The sequence below is a fragment of the Lathyrus oleraceus genome, chromosome 2, assembly GCF_024323335.1.
Source record: "Lathyrus oleraceus cultivar Zhongwan6 chromosome 2, CAAS_Psat_ZW6_1.0, whole genome shotgun sequence".
Classification (NCBI taxonomy): domain Eukaryota; kingdom Viridiplantae; phylum Streptophyta; class Magnoliopsida; order Fabales; family Fabaceae; genus Lathyrus; species Lathyrus oleraceus.
The window spans coordinates 332,076,407-332,085,109 of NC_066580.1; the positions used below are offsets into that span (position 1 = coordinate 332,076,407).

At 36.2% G+C, this 8,703-nt stretch overlaps 1 long non-coding RNA gene across 1 annotated transcript; it reads right to left on the minus strand.

The window, feature by feature from the left end:
• Nucleotides 1-1,934: 1,934 nt before the first annotated feature.
• Nucleotides 1,935-2,659, minus strand: LOC127119360 (uncharacterized). Its single transcript, XR_007802765.1, has 2 exons — nucleotides 2,399-2,659; nucleotides 1,935-2,261 (listed from the first exon to the last, which is right to left on the minus strand). It is a non-coding gene; the product is annotated as an uncharacterized LOC127119360 (long non-coding RNA).
• Between the last annotated feature and the right edge of the window lie 6,044 nt (nucleotides 2,660-8,703).

Consider the following 8,703-nt stretch of genomic DNA (forward strand, 5'->3'; position numbering starts at 1 on the left):
ATCACCCTGATACAATGGCTTGTTTGTCGAGGTTGACATGACCCCTTGACTAAAGCCTAGCCTTGTTTGAGCCCCTCTGTTTGTATATAGTGTGTGTGCTTGCTTTGTGCTTTTGTATGACTATTTGTGCTGTTTAGGATAACTTGCTCCCTGTGCAAGTTAGATAGCAACCTCAACCTAGGACCATGGTGAATTCACATGATAACTATTAGGCTCGAGTCAGTCTCCCTTCTAGTTTGTCATTTCCAAGTCTCTGGTTAGGCTAGTCCTTTTTCCCTGCGTAGGGGAACTACGTCGCCCTGATCCTCATACCAGATGAGGTACGTAGGCAGGAGATGAGCTGATCTCTCCGGGCAACCTTTTGCTTTTTGTCTGCGTGTGTTTGTTGTGTGTTTGGAGTCCGATGTAAGTCCAACGATTGGCATTTGGTTTCCAGTGTACGTGTGTTTGGTTCGGAGTCTGATGTAAGTCCAGCGATTGGCGTTCGGTTTCCATGTTTGCCTGTTAGTGTGGAGTTTGACGTAAGTCCAGCGATTGGCAGTCAATTTCCTGTGTGGTTTTGTTTGGCGTGCGTTAGCCGAGCTACGAGTGCTCTGATTCTTCTCTAGTCCGAGAAGATACGTATGCATAGGATGCGACATCCTAGCGAGCACGTTTTCCCCTGTCCCGAACTACGTCGACTCTGATGTCTGTGCCTGACAGACTACGTAGGCCCAGGATGCGATATCCTGCCGAGTTAGTTTCTCTTGTTTTCCTGTGTCTCCTTTCAGCCAGTGTGTGATGTTTGAGCAGTGTTTAGCAACCTTTATCCTTCCTTTTGTGCGTGGATCCCGTCGAATACGACGGATGCGTAGGGGTGCTAATACCTTCCCTTCGCATAACCGAATCCCGATCCCATTTCTCTCTGGTCGCGAGACCATGTCTTTTCCAGGTTTACTTCGAGCGTTTCCTTTCCCTCTTTTGGGATAAATAACGCACGGTGGCGGCTCTGTTGTTTCGTTTTCCCACCGGTTTTTCGTGTAATGCGACACATGAGTGGTTTGATTTTTCATTAATTCATTTTATTATACCATGGGTCAGTCTGATTTACAAGTCGTGTCAGTTGGATTCATCAGTTCATTGCATGTTATCGTTACAGACAGCATTATATCAATTTATTTTTTCAAGTCGATTTTAGCTTCAATTTGATTTTTACTTCAAATTAAGTTTTGAAGTTTAAATTGATTCTTTTGAGGTTAGATTTTGATTTGTGGAATTTAAATTTGATTTTAGATATCATTTCATCCTTTTTTTCAAATTAATCCTAGGCGTTGCGTTATTTTTAAAAGCTCAATTTGATTTTTAACGCAAGGTTGATTTTCAATTAAAATTGATATTTCAGTTTCAATTCAATTTTAGATTCTTAATTTTTTTTAAGACCATTCTCATTCTTTTTCTTTTTTTAAGCCCATGTGCAATCCATTTTCAATTTCAATATCCAATGGCCCATTGTTAAACCCAAATCCATTTAAAAGTCCAAAATCCATAATCCAATTTATATCCATTTCAATTAACCATTTTTACATTCAAATTCAAGTATCCATTTTCAATCCAAATTCATATCCAATTTTTAATCTCATAAAACCATTATCCATATCCAATTTTTTAGTCCATACATCTTATCCACTTAACCCATTTTGATTCACATCTATTTTAACTACATAATGCTCATGTGATTTTCCAAATAAGACAAAAAAAAAAGAAAAACAGACGCAGGTCCAAATACAAAGTGCAGCAACCCAAATGAACCGCATGCAAAATGAAATGAGAATAGACGACATGAGCCAAAGCAATCCAAAACGCGGTAGCAGCACATGAAAAGCAAGTTCACGCCAAATGAATCGCAAAATGGAAAATGCATCCGGCACCGCGAAATCAAAACGGCAACCAGCATAAGCCAAAACGTAGAAACAACATGAATAGAAAGGCGAAACGCAGAACAAATTCATATTCAAAAACTCATTCATAACAGAACTATAAAAAGGCGAATCCTCACTCACAAAAGCTTTGGCTTCCATCTCCTTTGGCAACCTGCAAATTCTGATTTCAGACTCTCTCTCAAACCGTTTAAATCTTCCACTTCTCCTCCTTCCCCAAATAGAACAGAACCAACTCAACCGGAATAACCTCTGGCGACCTCATCTTCAACATCTCCGATTAGCTTCGTCTTGGAGCTTTGATCTTTCCTCCATTTTCAAACTGGAGCTTTGGAAGTCTTCCACCTGCAAGTAGAAGTAACACAACAACGTCAAAGAACAAGCAAATCACGAAGAGCAACCAAAAACAAAGCGTAGCCACGGAAGCGAATCAAAACAGAAGCAATGAGGATTGAAGAATCGTCGGATTGTGCGTTGAATACCGGAGCAGTGGATCTTCCTTTTCTGTCGATGGTAAGAGTCGAATCGTGATATCTTTGATTTGCTAAGTGGAGTTTGTTTTCTCATTTCTGATAGATTAGGAGGTGGTGGATGGTGTGAGGTCGTGTCGCCGTGTGGCATCGTCGTCGCCGGTGACCGGCGCGGCTAGGACTCCGCGTCCTCTTTCTCATTCTCTTCTGGTGAGGTCCGCTCGCGAATTAGGGAAGAGGAATGAAGCGTCCATCTCATGTCCATGTGGTTTGGGCCTTAGGCTCAATTAAGCTCAAGGGAGGTCCGATCCATACCTTTTTTGTTGATATTCTTGGGCCAGGCTTTATCTGTTTTGGACTATCATTAGAATTAATTAGTGATTATTTAGAATATTAACTAGGAATAGTTTAGAAAATATTGATTTTTTATTTATTTATTTGATATTAACTTTAGAATAATTTTGGTAATGATGTTAGAATTTAATTAGGATACTTGTTTAGAATTTATTTCGTTAATGATTTTAAAATTGTTTGTTAATATTTTAGGAACGTTAACTTTGTTAATTGGTTGAATTTTAGATCATCATTTTAATGTTAGTATTAATAATCGTGTTGATTATAATTTCATTCGATGTTGATATTAATAATTGTTTTGATTTTAGTTTAATTTTTATTTTTATATTTGTTTGATAATATTAGAATTGTTTTGATATTAGAATTTTATTTGGAATTTGACTTTGATAGTGAAATTGAATATTCTTTTCCTTTGATCTAACATCTAACAAGTAACTCTAACTCTTTACAATTCCGCATCTAACTCTAACTTTTAATTTCCGCTCCTAACATTTAATTTTTGTCATTTACTTTATTTGCTTTTATTTTGCTTTTTTTTATCGTATTGTATCATCAGTCTTCACCTTCATTCTAAAATGAACTTAAGAATGGCAAAGACTTAAAAAATACAAACAAACAAAAAACGATAATTCCCAAGCATGTAATGGACATTGGACAATGGACTTAGGGACTTCTCCTTAGGACCCTTAAAAAAGACTTTGGACAAAACTTCTGACCCACACTTGGAATGAGCATTCAAGACTCAAGAAGATTTGTAATCTTTTACTCGCTTTCTAGTCTAGGACACTATGCACACACATAATTTTCTCTTGCGCTACCTGACAATGAGACCATTTATTTATGCACTCCCTTATACTTTACATGTACCCCTCTCCCCTTTCAGATGTACGTTTTTACTCGTTTTCTTTTATTGCTTGTTAGCTACTCCTTAGGCATTAGGAACGATCACCATTTCATAATCAATAAACAAACCCTTGATCCAACGTCAAGCGGTCTTTTCCAAATTAAATTCAAAAACACAATAAATACGATTAGGATTGTACGTCACGAGTCTTAAGCGGTAAATAAGGGATGAGAATGGAGCTTTCCTACACTCGTTCTGAATGCTTCGAATACAAGACGTTTGGCTTGGTAGTTTGAGGTATTCACCTTTATCCATAGTCTTTAGTGCAATCCGAAATTAATAACACATTTCTCAAAACCTAAAAACAATTCAACGCGTTCAAACCTTTTATTTGAGCCTTAGGGAGACACAATCGAAAACCCTTCTTTAAGTTAATAAAATCAACAAAACAAACAAACTTTTATACCCACGAACTACAGGGCTCTGATTTCTCACTTCAACAAGTGGGCATACGTAGGCATGAGGATCCAATCCTTGGCGAGCACACTAATTTAAAATCTACCTCTACTCCGCAAACCTTTGGTAAGCAAACATTCGATAAACTACATTCATTCAAGCGCAAACATCCTAGATGATCCCCATGGAGTACCATGGATGTGAGGGGTGCTAATACCTTCCCCTCGCATAATCGACTTCCGAACCTGTTCGTGGTTGCGATGACCATTCTTTGGGGTTTTCTCGATATTTTCCCTTTCCTTTGGAATAAATAAAAACCAATGGAGACTCTGTATTTTTCGGGTAACGACAATTCTTAATCCCATCTATCGGATATTACAGGTTAGGAAGACTGACTCATCAACCCATAATATTTTCAAGAGAAACTCGTCTGAGTGTAGCATCACCTAACAACTGTTATTAGGTCTACACTTGAACACTCTCCGCACTACGTCCTAAATAGGCCAAGTAGGGTTAAATGTTCTACGGTCCTCAGCTTCTTAGACCCCAAATTAGAGAAAGTAATGCATAACCACAAATTACTTATGTGACATTAGTAACTCCAAAAGGGTCTCCACTGAGTAGATGGGTCTCAAGCCAACTTGTTAAGAACTACTCCGCACAAGCTGAACATGACTATACCATCCTCTTATCTTAATTGCACTTAAGTTAGGGTTAGACCTTATCTCACCACTCAGAGGTCACAAAGAAAAAAAGACAGATTATATCACACAAATAAATATACAAACATAAAAAATATAAATATATACACATAAAATAGTTGGCTAAACCAACTGAGGACTACTCCCCAGCAGAGTCGCCACTTAATTTCTGTAGCAGTAAGTTCATGACCATCAAGCTATGGATAAACTTAACGTCAATAAAACCAGAGTTGCCACCGCACTTTTATTGTTTCCAAAGGAAAAGGGAAAAGTACGAACAAAACCCAAAGATAAGAAGTTTTCAAATCAATACTCATAAAATGCCAGAGATTACAAGTAAGGGGGTTGGTTACACAGAGAGAAAGTGTTAGCACCCAAAGTGTCCTAGGTACTCCTAGGGAGCCATTTTTATGTGTGCATGTGTTTTTGGTATAAATGATGTTTGAGAAAAATAGAGTGTGGGGATGAGAAAAGAATTCATTAATTATATTTTTGTGTTTGACAAGACCTTCAGACTTGTGCCTACACACCAACATAAAAAGGAGGGATCAAAACCTTGTAGTTCGTGGTAAAAATTTCAAAGTTGGTGAGTTGCTTTTAACAAAAATTTAATTGATAAGGGAACAAAGGGCCAAAGGGTTGAATGGAGTTGTTAGTTCTTTTTGTCTTTTGAAATTTTAAGTCAATATGATTAGATTTATTTACAAGTTTGATTTAAGAAAAAGAAGTTCAAAAATTCAATGGCATAAGGCCAAAGTTTCTACTTGAAATAAGGTCTCAGTTTTAAATCACAAGCAAAGAAAGTTTTTGAAAAGTGGGAGAGATAGTTAAATTTAAGAAGTGGGAGGAGATGAAGAGGCTATCCTAAACATAAAATTAAAAGTTAAAAGTTGAAAAGATATGACCAATGAGATGCAATCCAAAAGAGACAAGAATGTCATATAGAAACCCATTTTCCCTTGGACTTTGAATCAAACAATAATCAACAAGCAATTAGCAATATTAGACATCATGAAGATCAAGGCATCAAATAAAGATAGCCATATCCAAGTAAGCAAATATCATAGCTAGCAGTCTTCTTTATCTCCTCTTGTATCAAATGAAATGCTCCTTTGATTAACTCAGAAGAAAGCATCAAACATAAGATTAAAATAGAAATTAACACTAAGACAATGTAGTAGATGAATCCAAACAGAGTCCCAAGGCTTACATCAGATAAAGGCTCAATTCACAATAACTTGGTTTCAAAATGTTGGCATTGGCCAAGTCCTTTTTGCACAGGGAATGTTGCCTAATCCTAATTCCAAAAGTTCAGATTAAGATTAACAGTCCACCAAACTTTTTTTAGGGTTTTTGTTATTTATTAAGTATTTTAAGGTCCTAAGACCACAAAAAAAATCAAAATGCACAAACAAATATATACAATCACAAGATATGACTCAAATGAGCAAAGTGAAAATGGCATAAACATAAACAAATTAAATGAAATGGAAATGGAAATGAATGATAAATGACTAAAAATTAAATTGCATAAGATAAATGACTTGAAAGTAAAGCAATATTAATAAGAGTTAGTCAAATGTTAGTCAAGTGTTAGTGGTGTTTTGCCTTTTTTTATTGATTAAGTCATTCTTTGGAGAACACTAAAAAAGGCAAAAGATTTTTGGTGAAAGTCCCATATTTTTTTATTAAAAATGAAATTATTATGAATTAAGAAAAATAAAGCAATTAAACATAAAATCAGAAATTAAAAAGAAATTCAAAAAAACATGGGCCATCAGATCTCCCTCATTAATCGAGGTGGCAGATCTGATGGCCAGAAGCGTGCATTCCACCAACACTTGAGTCAAACGCGTGGCACGGTTGGTAATCAAAACAGAAGGCTAAGATTAAAACGTGAGATCATGATCCAATTGGTTTGGACACACCAACACATCACCGGAGCCCTAGCTCCGGTCTTCTTCTTCGGTGGACCGCACCGGACTGGTCCACCACCAACCACCATGAAAATGAAAAACAAGGACATGGATTTAAAGAAAAAATGCTCAGGAGCTCAAATCTGGCCTCAATTTTCTCCAATTCCAAGTATATCAAGAGATACATGTATTTGAATTTTGAGGATCATGAACTGAGTTGCTTCGATTTTACCTCAAAGCAACTCAATCTTGTTGCCTACATTGGTAGGACTTCAGCCAACCAAAAATCACAAAGAATAGTAAAGAATTGAGAGAGAATCGAAGAGATGAAAATTCTAAAAAATTACCTTCGAAGGAGCTTCAACCTTACTTGATATTGATTCCAATTGTCCTTGGCTTGGTTTCAGAAGCTTGTAGGAGTTGATTAGGATCAAAGAAAAGCTTGGACTCTTGGAGTTTCAATCTCAAAACAGAATGAGATTTGAAGCTCGATTTTCAAATGAAAACCTTAAAGATTATCCTTTAATGGGGAGGGTTTGGATTGCAGGTTTAAATCTTGGGCATGAGGTCCTCAATTCTGAGCCATGAGGGTTATATTTATAGCCAATGTGATTTATTTCCACACACTTCCAAAATTTGCAAATTTAGAAATTTGCATTACATGCTTGCATGGGTGTGTGATAGGCCCATCAAGTGATGTATTCAGGTCCAAAAGTGCTTGTGAACAATTCTGAAATCATGTCATGTGGCCATGCATTTGAATTTGAAATATGAAGGTGAAATCCATCCAAATGGTCCTTTGAAAAGAACTCATGCGCAAGTCCTTTATTTCTTGTCCAAATTAGGTGATCTTGGACTTTTTGGAAAGGTTAGATCAATGGAAACAACTTTCCTATTGAACATGTTTCCATTTTAAGCTTGGATCATGGTGAATTTTGAGGTGTAAGTTTGGAAAATCAAACATATTTGAAAATTTTCTAAGTACCAAGTCAAATGTTCACTTCTTCCACCTTGAATAACTTTTGTTATGGACTTCAAATAGGAAACATTCCTTCATCAATGTTGTATCTCTTTCAAACCTCTTCAATTTGGTCACAAACTTGACCTCATTTGGATTTGGCATGAAGGAGTTATGCATTTTAGAAGTTGAGGAAAATCACTTGTTCAATGGTAATGGCCCAAAATGACCTATAATGTTTCCTCTTGGCACATGCATTTGCAAGTTGAAGTTTAATTTTTTACAAACATAAAAGTTGAAAAGGACATCTTGAATTTGATTATGGAACTTTAATGGCTTTTATCTCATAAGATTTGAGCAAGTTATGGTCCTTGGAAGTTGACCTCCTAACTAGGGTTTAGACAAAATGACCTATACTCTTTCACAATAAAAAATGACTTTCCAAGAAAAACTAGCTTGACTTTAACATGAAAGTTGTTTGGAATGTCATAATGAGTAATTTTTATCTTGGAATCATTTTCATATGACAAAAAGTATAGGAGATATGGTCTAAGGAACCCCAGTTTTGACCAGTTGACTTTCTCTGGTCAAACACCGCGAACCATTTTGCAAACTTGACATTCTCTTGATATTTGGGACTCATGGAGGATAATATATGTGTAACATTATGTAATATGAATCATACCTTTAAATATTTGATCAAATGATGAAGAAACTTGTTGAGAAAGTCATACAAATTACCTAGATGAATTAGGGGTTCCAAGGCAAACAAGCTTCAAACTCTTGATGAATTCTTGATCAAAATGATATGTGAAGAAAATGGGTATTTATATATGATATATAGAAATAATGTAAACCATCTCTTGATTAGTCTCCTTGCATTGAGGGTCTAAAATCCTAGATATGAGCTTTATGAGGCATTGTTGGATGCACACACTACCTACAAAAACAACAAACTATACATTGACATATTTTTGGTATTTTGGTTAGTGAATAATAAAAAACAAAGCATGATACAATCAAATATGCTTGGTAACCTCTCCCAATACAAACCCAGTGAATGAGGGGTAAGGAGGATGCCAAGGTGT